At 37.8% G+C, this 16,444-nt stretch overlaps 1 protein-coding gene across 1 annotated transcript in view; it reads right to left on the bottom strand.

The window, feature by feature from the left end:
• Positions 1-4,984, bottom strand: part of LOC307005097 (uncharacterized protein) — a 155,371-nt gene extending 150,387 nt beyond the window's left edge. Inside the window, exon 1 of the transcript XR_013799216.1 lies at positions 4,610-4,984. The gene's annotated coding sequence lies outside the window, so the exon portion shown is untranslated. The remainder of the gene's footprint in view (positions 1-4,609) is intronic.
• Between the last annotated feature and the right edge of the window lie 11,460 nt (positions 4,985-16,444).

Raw genomic sequence — 16,444 nt, 5'->3', positions numbered from 1 at the left:
CTATGATTGCCATATTTATGCCATAAGTCATGTAATGAAATGGGTGCTTTACATTTTGGATAGGTGATTTTAACGTAAGTTAAACGTTATAAGTTTTATAAATGTGCCATTTCAAGCTAAAATAATGTAAAAGAATAAAATAAATGCAGGTAAAGGCTGACCTGTGTCATGTCCAGATCCCATTTCCAAGCTCTCTTCCCTTTTTCCTATCTCTCTTGACTTTTCTGAGTTGTAAAAAGGCTAAAAGCCCATATACATTACCTGGTTGCAGTATGTATCTCTGCAGAACTCAGAAATTGAATTGTACATAAACAACTGAATCCATTACTCAAATGAACTGTTCTAGGAAAGTTCTAAGAAAACACCAAGAAAAGTCCATCGGAAAAACAAATCAATACCTGGCTCACAGACAACGCTACAAATTCTACCCCAAAATGCTATTTTGTTACTACACCTAAGCCAATAATTGGTCTTAAATACAGCATCCCGAAATGCCGCCTGTTAATTGAATACTATATAAAGTAAGTCAGGCAGCGTTAATGCTTCAGCTATCCTGCGGTTCAGAGACCAACAGGGATCAGGTTGAGATGAATAATTCTAACCCGGCACAGCTGAACTCTGCGTGTGTGTGCGAGCGTTTCATACCACACAGGTATTTTACACTCCTGACATGTCTATCAAACTGCTGCCAGGAGCTGCTCCTGCTGTCAGATCTAAAAGATGACAGGAGGGAAGGAATGTGCGAGAAAAAAACAACAAAATAAACAAAGACATCAGACCTCGCGAAGGGGAGCTCTATGGTGCGGTCCCTGCCTCTTGTGTTTTTTGTGAGTGTGGCTGTTGGTGTATAACTCACATGTTAGTTCGCCGCATCTTGTTCCCCCACAGAAACCATAATCATAAACTATGTGGAACACATGTCCCCTCGGGGACATACAGACACAAACGGTGATGCCACGGCCTGTACGACGGGGGTGCTCTGTGGACTCCAGTGCACAGTGTAATAAATACATACAGTCCTGTAAACATTCACACACAGGCAGAAATAATACCACTCATGCTGCTGAGGTGCTATGGACCTACAATCTGGGGGTGCTGTTTTTGTTTTAAACGGGAAAAGGAAGTCTGCGTGATAAAGAATAGAAGAAAAACGTGAGGTTAGATGCAGCTACCGGTAACTCAAAGTAGTAAAGCTAACCAAATTAACTAGATTTCCAGTAGCATATTTTGCAACATGTTAAAGTCATTAAAGGTAGGGTATTAGACAAAAAAAAGGTTTTACATTTTGTTATACTGGTTAAAACTCTCTTCACATCCTGATAGCAATCAATAATAGAAGTGGTCTAAATATTAAAACATGTAAATATATATTCTGTCGAAGTCTCAGGATAAAAAAAAAAATGTTCGTCCACTCATTGTATTCGATCCGAAAGGAACTATATGATGCACTACCTGCCTGTCAATGTATGTAATCCCATACATCCGCGCACCCTGCTAGCGCAGACATCACACGTCATCAGTTCATGCTAAGAAGAGTCAGAGACACAGCACTGACAGCAGCCACCTTTTACAGTTCCTCCTGAACCAAAACAATGAGCGTATGCTGCGTTCGCACCATGTAATAACCCTTATTACGAGATGGCAGCCCGTGGCATTTTGCCCGGAGCTGTTCACACTCTCAGACTCAGATTTTTGCGTTTCTATTTCAACACTATCAACGTCTAAATAAATCTTCAGCAGTCAGGTGGTACAAGTAAGAGCCCTGTTGTTTACGTTCATTATTATTGTAATGTTTTGTGCTTTGAAACATGAGGTAATTTAACACCGTTTCTCGTGACGCTTTGCAGACTCTGCTGTGTTCGTTCACATGTGTTTTGAAGGAGGCGTGGCTTTTGGAAATCGCTTTGAAGGGAGGTTGGGATCTCATGCTTTCAAAGCTAGCTTGCGATTGCTACCCTACCTAAATTGCCTACCCTATACATCTAATAAAATTATTTTTTTATTTCATCAATAACTCATTTATGTTGCATTAGAAGTCCGTTTGATTCATTTTGTGGTTGTTCGGACATTTTGATTTATTTGATTCTTTTTGTAGCATAAATATTTGAGCCCACTTTATACTAAATAAAACTCTCATTAATGTATACTTATAAGTGTGGTTTCTCGGACCGAGATTAAGCCTAGTCCTAGAGATTTAAATGGCCTTTTGAAACCAGATTAACAAAAATATGGTCTCTATAATATTCCTAGACATAGTCTAGTCCAGAGTTTAATAAGCTGATTTCCTGGAGGAAGACTAGACCTACTTTTAGAACTAAATTGTGGAACAGGAGGCAGTTTAATGTTGTGATTAAGGAAGACACATAGATTACTTGGACTATGTCAGTGAAGATCAATATATATATAGACGTATACATACAGTACACATACGTGGTGCGACTGTGTGTGCATGCGTGTGTGCGTGTGTGTGTGTGTGTGTGTTCTTTAAAACAACATTAATCTGAAGTTAAACCCGACTCCTGGTAGGTTTAATTTAAGCGTCAATTTATTCCTGGAGTAGCTCTAGTCTTCCTCCTGGAAATCGTGGTCAGCTGGTACTTTCTCTAAAAGTTACTGACTCTCAATTATACACCTGTCAGTAATTCATCCAACTGGTCAGTATCTTTATTTGCAGATCCTCCACCAGTCTTAAACCTCTCTCTTCAGGCGTTAGCAGTCATTTTTTGTGGTTTATTTTTACATTCTTCCATAACACCTGTATTGAATGACTACTGTAATGTCAACCCACAGATTTCACAAAACACTAGGTAATAAAGCTGATGATTCATTCTTACCTGAAGTTGTTGTATTTGTCTTGTAGATGTGTTCATTTGCATTCAGTTAATTACAAATAGATTGCATTAATTTTCTTTGATTCCACAGCTGATGTGTGCAGTTTTTCTTTGTGTGTATATATATATTTATATTTTGATATACAAAATATATATTTTGTTCAGTAAAGTTTTTTGATTGCAGTCTTTTTTTCTGCTGCTATTGTTTTACTTTGATTTGATTCTTAGTTGCATACAATTTTAAGCTTTTCTTGGTTCATTCCATGGTTTATAGGCAACATTAATCTTGTTTATTTTAGTTCAGGACTCCATAGTCCAGATGTTAGTAATCTGTACTTAAAGGATAATTCCGGTATTTAACACCTTGAGTCTATATTGTAGTTTGTTTTGGATGAACAAGAGTGGTGGACAACATTTTTTTGACAATGGTTCATCTCTCGAGTTTTTGACTATAATAGAATTGGCCATGGACCCATTTAACATTGGAGTCAATGGCCATGTCCGAAAATGCACTTGTTTAATTGTTTGATACAGTGTACTTTATTGTGCTCATATTGTATTACAAAACACGTTTGCTACAACTGAGGTGGAACACGGATAAGGTTAGGGAGCGGTTTTGTGGTATGGTTAGATTTAAAGGTGCTCTAAGCGATGTGAAGCGTTTTTTAGGCCAAAACATTTTTTGTCACATATCTGATGTATACAGCAAACATCTCCTCACTATTCGCTTGCTGCCTGTCCCCTGAACACACTGTAAAAAAACACTGGACACCCCAGGCTCCACAAATGGCAACAAAAACAACCTGGGTTCACCCGCACCACGAAACATAACAAACAGTGTTCCAGCCAATAACTGACAAGAATGATTTGGGGGTGGGGTTTGTCGATTGTCAATATCGGCAATAGCACATTGAATCGGCAATAGCACATAGAATTAAATGTGAAAGTACAATGACTGAAATTGTATTTTCTTAGTATTTTACAGTGTACACATTAAGTGCATTGTTTAAAATTTTAGTTTAAGACACTTACAGAGGTCATGACAGGAGTAATAAAATTTTCCTTAAAATATTTTAAATATAAGAGGTCTTTGAATCATTAAATCATCCTTAAAACGTCCTCCTAATTAAACTCCAAAAACAGCTGTGGGATCTGTGGCCCTGTTTACACCTGTTCTTACGCCCACTATCGTTCAGTCGCTTAGCGGCTGACACCTGTCAACACGGATTCGAGCATCATGTCAAAACTAAAAGCAAATAGATTATAATCACTCACTGATGCTGTCTACACTGGATGCATCATACAGATTCACGTTTCATTTCTGACATAGGCCTACTGACATACATGCCACGCGTCTCCTGATAACAGGACAAATGGAAGAGTAAAAGAACTTCTCTTTGACAGTTTGTTTAGCTAGTTTGTGTCTCTTGTACAGATTTCAGAAGGATCCCAGCATCAGGAAAAAGTTGATGGTTTATTTTTAAAGTCACTGCAAAGTCAAAATTAAGTATGTGTTCTACTGAGTTTGTCACACCTCAGAAACTGTTATTAGCCACCCAGCCAAATTTGAATGATAAAAAAACGGCAAGTACATAAAGTAAGCTATCAAAATCTTGCAAAAATGAGCAGTAGGCTATTCTCTGCTCTCAAACGCTGGGGGCGTGTCCGCTGGCTGCGCTGAAACCACGCCCACTCGCTGTAAAGCTGCAGTCGCCACACTAAACTGTGGACGACTAACTGTTACCTACTAAACATAAGCACACAAGCACACAACTCACTCAATGGTGGGCAGGCACGCACTGCCGATGATGGCACAGTTGATGGCACGACGGGAGGATGAAGGCAGGAGATAGTCGGTTCGGTCCCATTCACCAGTAACAGCGGATTATCAGTGAATCCCAGTTGTCTCCGACGAAAGTTTATAAATCTATCCCGTGTAAAATGATCACTACAGAGGCCGGTTTTGGCGGCGATCCTCGGCTCTCCATCAAGGTAGCTCTTCAAAATTAATCCACCTCTTCTTGATGTGATCGTTTTTCGGAAATTTAAATAAGGACACCGATCTGTTTTGTACGTGATCGCATCCAGGTAGTACGCATTTCCGTGACGAAGGCATAGCTAGCTAGCAAACTGTAGGCTGTAGTAACTGACAGTAACTCACGATTGAGCGGCAAACTGATCTGAATGTGCTGCTCTATTGTTAGGGGAGGGGCCAGCGTCAGGAGCTCCAGTGTGTCATCAAGTTGGGGCGTGTCCAGGAGCTCAGGCTCTGAGGGGTTGCGGTGCGTCATCGAGCCCCCGTTTTAGCACCGCCCAAAAAATCCGGAACACAGCAATAGTGAAAAAATGTTTTTTTTTTAGAATTGCCTTCACAGGGACTTTAATGGCTTCCCGAATCGTTTCAAAGGATTATATGTTTGTTCGGAGCATTTGACTGCAGATTGTTTTGTAAACAAGGCACAGTCTAATGGAGAGTTTGCAAATACACTTTTGTTGACAGACAAAGCAGTCAACTGTATTGAATCTTGACAGAAGCTGCATCCCTAAGCGTAAGGAAAACAATATCATAATGCTCTATTTGTAAATTACGGTTTTATAGGATAATGTTTTCAAAAACCTTAGGCTACTCACATGCAATAGCGAGAGGGCATTAATACTGTTTTCTATGCAATGGAGTTAGTCAATCATAGCAGTGGCCGAATACTTACATGCCTTAAAGGAGCCACCCCTTTAAAAAAAAAAAATCAGACAAAGAATGTAGGTTGAAAATAGTATTATTTTTTTCTGCATATAGTTTTGTTTGTTTTTCGTGAAAAACAAATATGAATATTATAAGTGAACCTCAGGGAACATTTTTAAATTGTTATTATTAGGCTATGTCATGACACCTTTAATATAAAGTGTGTCTAAATTTTTAGCTAAACACTGTTCATCACAATGGTTTTAATTCAGTTATATAAATTATGCATCAGGGAGTTTATAAAAAAATGTGTGAATTGATATGATTAAGTTTCATTGTTTTAACCTAATTGAGAACCCTACTCTTTTAGTGGTGGATAAATAGAGAGATGATGATGACGATGATAATGATGAATTGTTAGCCTGATGTACAGCTCTGTTGAGGACAAAAGGTCTTTGCCTTTTGGTCTTTGCCTCCCACCCTCAACCTCTTTCTCTCTGTTGCGGTTTGTCTCCTCTCAATCTTTCATTGAATATTCATATTCTTTAGCAGGAGGTGAACTGAAGGGAGAACTTTGCTATAGGGCTCTAACCCTGACCAATTCAATTCCTGCCCACAACATGGAAACCTCATATCAACCAACAACTTCCACAACAGCATCACAAACCATATAGTAAACATCAATTCAAAAATGACTCCATTTACTATTGAGCCATGTCTTATTGTGTATGAATTATCAAAACTATTTTATGTCACACATGCCAGGTTACTGGTTAATGTACTGGTTAACTTTATTAATTTACTCACCTTCACTTCCAACCTGCATGATTTTCTTTTCATCCATGGAGATGAGAGGACGAGGGTGACTTGTGCACCTTTTTCAAGTCATCTACATCATATGCTTGCTTTGTGTGAGACCAAAAAGACAAAACTTTGTTATTGTGAATCAACAATTCCAATTCAAACCTTAATTAAACATGCAAGATGTTCTCTCTCCTTAAATTACACAATTAATGCTATAAAAGGAAAAGGCGGAGGAAGAGAAGAAACTACTAAAAAAAACATACAATAACATGTACAAAAGTTTGAGGTCGGTACAATTTTTTTGTATATGTTTTTGAAATAAATCTCTTATGGTTGCCAATGCTGCATTTATTTGGTCAAATATTGTGAAATATTATAATTTAATAACTTTTCTATTTTAATATATTTTTAAATGTAATTTATTACTGTGATGACAAAAGCAGCCATTACTCCAGTCTTCATTGTCACATCATCATTCTAATATCTAAATAGTATGCCAATGTCGTGTTCAAGAAACATTTCTTATTATTATCAATGTGAAAACAGTTGTGCTGCTTAATCATTTTGTGGAAACCTTCAAAAGTTCAAAAGAACAGTATTTATTTGAAATATTTTGTAACATTAAAAATATTGTTACTGTCATGTAAAAAATGCTGTCACGTTTGATAAATTTAATGCATCCTCGCTGAATAAAAAAGTATTCAAATGGAACTTACTATCCCAACACTTTTGAACAGTAGTGTAACTTTGCTATAGGGCTCTAACCCAGGCCAATACCGCATGGGAAGGAATTTATGTTTTAATTAAAAAAATAACATAAAAAACTCACTATCGTAACACTTTTAAACAGTAGTGTAATAGTAATGGAGTGGAGCATCATCAATCCAGAATATGTGGAAGTGAAAATGTAAGCACCATTTTCAAATACTATAGGTAATTTATAGTTAGCACAGTAATTTAAAGATGCTTAACATTAATATAATAAAGTTTACAAGAATAATAGCCAATTACATTCGTGTTTTTTTTTAAATAAGCATACCTTTAGGATATATTAAGATGCTCTCAAGTCAACTTGACCTTCAGCCTCCTCCACAATCGACTGCAAATTCATATTCAAGTCTGGCTCCATTCTGGTATAAAGCACCCACTTTTCAATATCCAATAAATTCCTGATGGTTAAAATCCCAAACTTTTTTTCATTGAAAATCCTGTTTTTCTCATAAATACACCACAATACAGAAGTCAATTGAGTTGCAGGTGCGGTTTCAAGTCGACTTGAACCACAACTTATTCTCAAATCTTTATAAACCAGCCTATTCTTTCCACCACTACTATATTATTCAAGTTTTTTCTTCCGGCACTCAGGTGTATTGAATTAAATGCTAAACAAATGACTGTAAATTTATGTAGATTAACATGCATTACCCGAGTCCAGGTGTGTTTATCTGTACTACTACACACTTTCTCTCATTGTGTGTGTGTGTGTGTGTGTGTGTGTGTGTGTGTGTGTGTGTGTGTGTGTGTGTGTGTGTGTGTGTGTGTGTGTGTGTGTGTGTGTGTGTGTGTGTGTGTGTGTGTGTGTGTGTGTGTGTGTGTGTGTGTGTGTGTGTGTGTAGAGTTTTATTAAAGACAGGACTTGGGGGTGGCGAGGCGCTCTCGGTAATTTTCCTACAAAGTGCTTTAATCCATCACACGGCCAACATGTGGCCTTTCCAGTCATACATCATCTCACCCTGCAGAGAGCATACAGCATCAGCTCTCTCCCCTCTCTCTCTCTCTCTCTCTCTCTCTCATTCACTCACACATTCTTTCATTCTCTCTCTGTCTATAAATCTATCTCTATCTCTCCTGCCTACAGAGATGTAGACATGTTTCTGTCTCTCCGTAGCCTCAGTCGAAACGTTGCCCTCAGCACTTTTTCACCTCAACCCCACAGAAGAACGCGATGGGAAGAAACAGCAAGTATATCGAGGGGAGAATTAAAACGTGTGGAAATACCAAAAATAACAGACGGAGCTAAAGAGAGAGAGGCTAAACACCACGCTCTGTGTGTGTGTGTGTGTGTGTGTGTGTGTGTGTGTGTGTGTGTGTGTGTGTGTGTGTGTGTGTGTCTCCATCTCCACTGCACAGTAAATGACACAGCCGTATCTATCTCACAGCTCTCTCTAATAGAACACAAGCTCCCTCACTACCATTAGAGCATTGCCATGTGTCCACATGATTACACACACATATAAGAACACTCCCCATCTTTCACTCCATATGTACTGTATACTTACAGCATCTGACATCCACCAGAGCATTCACAACATTTGCCCTGCATTTGATGGGATATTATGTGAATCTAAAAAGGCTGATGGTGGGACTTTCACATGTTGGACACAACTGATTGAAAAAAAAAAAAAAAAAAAGGGGGGAAAGTTTCAAATGCACATCAGCACTTAATATCAGAAAAAGAGGACAGGCGCATCCAAGATAAATGAGGAAACTGGAGAATGGAAATCGCCAAAACAGATGTGAGAATCGAAACACAGATTGGCAGATCATATCTCAACTGCAGACTGAAGAAAAACTACCTCTATAAACTATGAAAACACATAGGACGCAAATTACACTCGGACAAACAGCACAGAGTGTGTGGACGTAAGGGCATATTCATGCCAGTATATACTGATATTCTTTTAATTCAATTAATGTGTAATGGTTTAACAAGTGCAGTTCTCATCCCTATATTGATGAATTTCAAAGACACAGGAAGTTGTTCGTTTAACAAGCCCTCTATAAACAAAACAATGTCACAGTCTGGCACAGTTCCTTCACAATCAATTGATGATTGTAAGTAAATTTAAATAAATAAATAAATGTTAGATGGAAGCAGATAGGGTTTGAAAATTTAGAAAAACTCTTTATTGAACAAAATATAGTAAAAGTCGATCCATGCGTGAATATGGATGCACAGATACATTATGCCAGTCCCGTATAATACAGATAAGCCGATAATTTTAGCTGTTATGGCAGATACATTTAAATACAATTTTAAAAATGTATATAAAATATCCTCTAAGAACTTAATTTGCCATCTTTTAGATGCAAAGTGAGTAACTTGGCTAAAAGCCACACTGATAACAATACTGATATCATGGGGTCTTTAAGGATAAAAGACAGGTGTGTGGAGAGGTGAACCTCTTGATTAGATGATACCTTGTCTATAGACACTAACCCAAACTGTGCTGAGGAAAGGGCATGGTAATGATATGAGCTAATGATATGCTAATCCGGAAACACTGTTACACATCATGACAGGATTTCAGTTAGACCCTTTACCAAAGGAAAGACTCTATCCCACCTTATACACAGTGTGTACACACACACATGTTGTGTTTTCATGTTTTATGGGGACATTCCATAGACATGATTTATAAAAACAAATGTAAATCACATTTGTAGTCTACATTTGTAATGTAATGCACTTATAATAGAAGTCTATCCGGGGCAAGGACAATGTGAAGCTTAGAATTTTGTTAAAGCACTTATATTAATTCAACTGTCCTAAATGTTTTATTTAAGCGGTCTATATCACCCTTTTAGTGGTGGGAGTATTTTTATTGAGAAGATTTTCAGTTTTAGTTAATTGTGTATTACCGAACTACAGCACAATCTATAAGAGTGATTTCCTGTTTTCATATAGGCCTATAAATAGTAAATGGAGGCAATGTGGGCAAGTGATTCTTTCACACTAGTTTTGTGTTAACATGTATAATATTTAAGTCTTGTGGCAATGGTGATAAAATACACTTATTCTGCTGCCACACAGACTTCCATAAGTGGACTTTTCACTATTTTCCCTAAAAAAAACAATTGCAAAGATGCACACTAAAATAACACAAACACTGACCTCTTATAGCACTTTACTAGCCCATTGTGAGGGTTTGCGTCTCATGAATTCGAGGGTCTCAGGAACCGCTGGCTCTCACCAGAGGTCGCAGTGTGCACGAGAGTGCATGTGTACGTCTGCGCTGCAAAGGTGTCAGATATTTTCCTGGCACTTCAAATGAAACCTCAAACCCATAATAGCCATTATTATCTGCCTGACGTGCATCTGCGTGCTCATGCCCACAATTCTCACACAACACCCACAGATCCCGTTTCAAACCAACAATGCACAAACAACCTCTGGAACACTTCCTGACATGTGGCTGGACACTCATTACCACACCGTAGGACGATTACTGACTCATAACACGCACCGACAACTACACACAGATTGCATTACAGTACAACACAAGTCTCAGACTACATAGAAAACCTTCATATAAACAAACTCTCCTCTGTCTACACCTGTTTATTTAAGCTTTGCGTCAGCAGGTTTCAATGGGGGTTTCGTTTAGCCTGCCAGCATGTAAGCGGTTACGTTCTGAGATTTTAATATCGCCACTGCAGATGAAGAGATTCATCAGTGACCTTTTATGATGGGACTGAAGAGGCTGGAAATGGTGACATAATGTCACCGAGAACATAATAAATCACATAAAATAAAAGCAGGCACACTATGACAGCAGCTTCAGCCCATAACTGAGAACACAAACATATTGTAATGACCTTCAAATGCACATGACGTCGTTGAAAGGTGTGAGGCAGACATTAAGTGCAAAGTGCTATGGTCGAATACATGGTGAGAGGATGTTAGCAAGATGGGGTGAAGATTTGCTTCACAGAGGGGTGGCAGCTTTAAAGCAGTGCAGCCTATATATGCTATGGACGCTTTCTGCCAAATCCCTCTATTACGACAAGAAATGATCTTTCTTCCAGTGGCACAGCTGGTCAATCCCATATGAATGTGAGAAGATATTCATGGCATATGTAATGCAGCAGCATATGTCAAAGAAAGCCGCAATTTTTCCTTTTTTACATGGATCTCGAGTAAGACTCTAAGCTAAGGCTGACTCTAAACTATCCCACTTTTTACACAGCTACTCTTTAAATATAAAATACTTCAACTCAAATTAATATTTCATGTCTACTTCTATTATTTATATAATATTATCCATATATTAGGCCTATCTTCAAAAAACGAACACTTACACAAATTTTAGTAATATTAATATTGAAGTCAATTTAATCGCAAGCGATGACTTTGATGCATACAAACACAACTGCCACAATCTTGCATCTGTGACAGCCCACTTTTCCAGCAGCCTTGGTTCCGGAAGTATTTTTTTCCATAAGGTTTTTTTTTTCAAAGTCTGCGTTAAAGATGTATAAGCCACGAACCAAACTAACCAGCTATGAGGTGAATCACAACATTACAAACTTTAATTTGAAGCAAAAAAAGTATTTGAAAATTGTACAAAAACACAAGACGGTGTACCAAAACGTGTTTTTGTCTTACCCTGATTCACTACGGTAAGCCTATTATAAGTGTTATATTTATACCAGGAGGGATGGGTTTCTGTGGGAAATTGCATACATACGTCACTCGCCCATGCGTCGTCATATCCGTGAATATAGAAAAGTTGCTCCGGCTACTTTGACGCATGTATGGTGTGGGAGTGGCATAGGTTAGTTGTCAACGAGCAAGAAAGGTTGACATGGAGCACGCCAAGTCTTAAACCTTCAGGAAATCACCCTTTTTAAAAACAAATGTCGAACAGAGGAGAGTCTGCTGGCAAAAACAGAATGTGACAGAGCTCGTAATGAAACGAGAATAAAACGGCTTGGCTTTTCGGAGGTAGCGAGAACTAAGGGATTTGAAATGTAAGCAACACAGAGATGGCGTTTTTATTACTCGACAGGTCAGTAGAGTTCTTAGTAAAGCAGTATCTATTTCATTATGTGTAGTTGTAGGACGGTGCTGGAATTTATTTCCATGGAAGTATGTCTATTATAGCTACAGTAACATCTTCAGCTGGTCAGCTGGAGATCCTTTCCATCTAAACTGGTTAAATCTCTTAAGCCTATAGTAGTGGATGTTTTATGAGCAGTAGGATAACCAAATGTATCCACAGTCACGCAGAGCGAAGCACAACCAAAACAATGCTCTTCTGCAAAATGTATGCAGTTTTGTTTTTTCAACTGCTAGAGGGCGAAAAGTTACATAGTGCCTTTAACAGCTTCAATGAAGGAAACAACTACAATCTAATGAAGCATTGCGAAGGGAGAGTCGAATTAAAAAATGATAGAGGAATATAAAACTATTGATTTTTAGATGTGGATTATATAAACAACTTTTATATTTATTGCAAAATATGTATACATATATATAATGTCAAATTGGTGGATGTAGTTTTTCCACCAGAAATACGACTGTTAAACATGATTATTTAAAACTTGTGGGCTGATATCATATTCCATTGATTAACAGCTTTGTAGCTCACAGTAAGTTTGTTTTTAAAGGTTTATCCCCCTTTTCAGAAATGAATGGGATGTTTGCTTCCAAAACCTGACTGTGGCACTCTATAGCCAGCAAGTCTGTGGTGCGACATGAGAGACATGAAAATAACATATGTTATTATCTAATAACACAGATGAACTTTGCCATGGGTGACAGTGAATACCAGGAAATATCTGAGCCAACAAATGACCAAATTAAGCAAGTATTCCAGAGAACCGTTGCAACATTTAAAATCTATTCAAACTCAAAATCTTCTACATTTTTCTAAACTCTAACTTCTTATTTTTTGTTAAATACATGGATGGGAAATTCTGGATAATATAGGGGAAAAGTAAGCATTTCTTTGAGAAGGAAACAAATTATCCTTGATGGTGCCCTTGGGGATCCTTGTGGGATAAAGCCTTTCAGATGCAAATGTTTTCAAACAAATTATCAATATAGAGAGATTTTGAACGTATCCATATGATAACCACTCAATCCCATGGTTTTAGCCGTGAAGGACATGTTAATATTGCAAACCAGGATGAGCAGACATAAACCATTTGAGAACATAAGCTAAGGGAAATGGAACGAGCAGAACTTGACATATTTGGCCAGTTGAGGACAAAAATCACCAGTGACACAATTAAATCAGACTTAACAAAGGGAATTTAATGTCAATGACATTTAACACCAGCCTAAGGCGACAGGTAAAACAGTCCAGTCAGCCATTTCTTTGCAAAAGAGCTCATGGGACTGAAGGGGCGCTGGGATAGAGGATTAATTGAAAATGAATGTAGTTCTACAAACGCACAACCAATTCAGAGCAATCACTCACTGTCATTCCGCACACTGGATGTGCGTTTACATGCAATGTTTCACCATGTAGACATACAGCAGGTGGAAGATACCATGATACCGAGTGAGCTTACGGTGGTTCATAGGTTATGTTTAATATAGGTGGACGTAACAAACCTGACCTTCAAAACAAGTCAAAACACAAGACCGAGACACGGCAAGGAACTTTGATGGTCAAGACATCTTGTGTCCTCACACCTCATTTGGCGACAGCGAGAAAAGGCGAGGATATCGAAGGGGACATGACGGAGAGGGGAAACAGAGCTCAAGCTGGGCCAGGCAGCAGGCAGGCCAGCAGGACGCCTTCACCCTCCAATAAACTTCAGCTAAAGGTCAAACAGATGAATTATTCATTATTCAAGGTACAGCCAAGGCCAATATTGGCCTTCGTCCTAGGCTGGCCATTTTAAAGTGTTTTAGATGTGGGGTTAAAAGGGGAACGGCAGCATTGTGCGGTTCGATAGAAACAAGGGAGCATGAATCGGTTTACATGCAAGCCCCAAACTTATAGCACAATAGGCTTTCATTAAAGGCTTTAGACACCTTTGAAATAATACAAGTGAAAAAGTTGCAAAGGTTTCTTAATAAATATCTGAATTAAAGTGGGCATTGTGGGTCAATGTGTGCATAATAATTGGAGTTTTAAAAATTGATCATGCCCCATGTGGGCCCGTGAGTGTGTGTGCCGCTTGTAAAGGGCTTTTGATCAAATATGAAATATTCAAAAACCCAACTGTAATTTGATGAAGTCAGATATCCTCAAAATGGGAATAGCAGTCAGCACTTTTCACATTTCTGCTTATAAAAGACCCTCAGTAAACGGATTTAGAAACGGGAGGGGGGAAACTGGGGTCTGGGTTAGGGTAATAAAGGCTGTTTAAAATATGCGCTGACCCGTGAGATGAACTGTAGTCCGTGTTGCACGGCCAACAGCGATCTCGCGACCGCACATCCCTCCCTCCACTGGCACTTGGTTTCGGTCCCGCGCTGCCCTCCGGCGGCCCAACCGCGCCACTGCAGCAGTGTGTGGGCAACCGCAACAGCACAGCGGGCCTCTCCAATCCATGCCCTGCCATTCACAATGGTATCAATTAAGAACTGCTTGTTCTCTTTCTTAAATACATACATTTACTGAAGCCTTTTCAGCAGTTCAAAAGGACTGATGACTGGTTGAAATGCATTGATTGGTTGAAGGGGGGTTTCACCGCTGGGTCTGAACAAAAAGTACACTCTTACAAGTTGTCCCATTGAAATTGAGTCATATTATTAAATATATATATATATATATATATATATCCTGCTTAAGCTCAATGTTAATATGACACTTTAACAGGTTTACGCTAAATTACTGAAAAATACATTTTTCACTAATGTGGGCCAACTAGACAGGCACGATTAAAAAAATGCAAATAGGCTATATTTTACACCAGGGTTTCTCAAACTGTGTCCATGGAAAATGTCTGAATAGAGAACAAAAATCTACCTGGAAAACTGGCAAGCAATATGATAGGAACAATGAGCATTCATGTTTTGCCCAATAGGTTGAAGGATATTTCCCATTAGTTTTCTCAATATATTTTTTAATCTTCTTTGAGGACTTTTAAACCTTGTAGGGAATGAATTAACAAACAGCCATTCGAATAATCAAATAAACAATGATTCAAAAAAAAGTATTGATTCAAATATAAAATAATAAAAGACTGATTTGATTGTTATTATGTCACTGTAAAACCTAACACTCAAAATAATTAATTTGTTTTAGAGGCAACTTAAATTTATTTAAGTAATTAGAACCTTCTTTTTTAAATTAGACTATTATTTCCCAGCATGCTTTGTCATGACACTCAAAAGAGAGATTAAATTAAGTGTTATATAGTGTACTTAAACTTTGAATTTCTTAACTTAAAATGTTTTATGTCACTGATTGCCTCATTTTTTTAGTTACGCCAACTTATTCGGGTTTACAAGGTGTCTTCAGTTTTTTTTTAAAACCTACTTTACACTTTCAAACAAATCTACTAAAAGTTAAGAAAGGAAATGGGATAAGAGAGGGCCATAACAAAATAAAAATTGCATCAAATAAACACGTCAATGATAGGAGCATTTCCAAGGGAAAAACAGCAATCAAACAGGTATGACTGACAAGCGATAAAGCGATTTAGACCCAGTGATATGTGATAAGCTGAAACAATTCAGTGTCTGAATTGTTTTAGTCTACAGGTTTCAATATCTCCTCTTGAAAACACTCTCAGTTAACAGGCAACACAACCAAAACCATGGTTTGAAAAGTGAGAGTCTGTCTGTCCACATGAATATCTGCACTGGGCAAATTCACTTATGAAAATGCTTATGAACTGGAGAGTCCATTTGTGTTTCATGCATATTTCATGTAAAGCCCCGTATAATAAACAGAGGAACAAAGGAGCAAGAGTAACATTCTGAATTGAAAGAGGATGTTTCAGCAAAGTAAAGAGATGAAAGAGCGATAGTAACATGCAGGTATGAATACAAAGGCTAATCAATGGTGGGGAACTTGATGGTGTGTTGGCAGAATTAAATCATATTTGTAGCAATGTTACTAAAAAGAATAATACTGAGAAAGTAAATTACAGCATGAACAAATATTTTAATTTCTATTTAATAATAACCTAATTGATTAAGGGCAGGCTTTACATTTACTTTCAGAATAAAGAAAGTTTACTTTTTAGAATTTTAAAATCGCAGTCTGTTTACCTAAAAATATATACATTTATTTTGGCGTAGATTAGATACAATACTAAAACAATGAATCAGTGTTCATTGTCAAGTTCCGTGTAAACTTTCATTTCTAACTAAATGTAAAATGTTTAATTTAACTGAAAATACCTGAAGTAAAACACCAAAACAAAAAACAGGGTTCGA

The sequence above is a fragment of the Phoxinus phoxinus genome, assembly GCF_949152265.1.
Source record: "Phoxinus phoxinus genome assembly, chromosome: 10".
NCBI lineage: Eukaryota > Metazoa > Chordata > Actinopteri > Cypriniformes > Leuciscidae > Phoxinus > Phoxinus phoxinus.
This window is presented reverse-complemented; position numbering and strand designations above follow the sequence as displayed.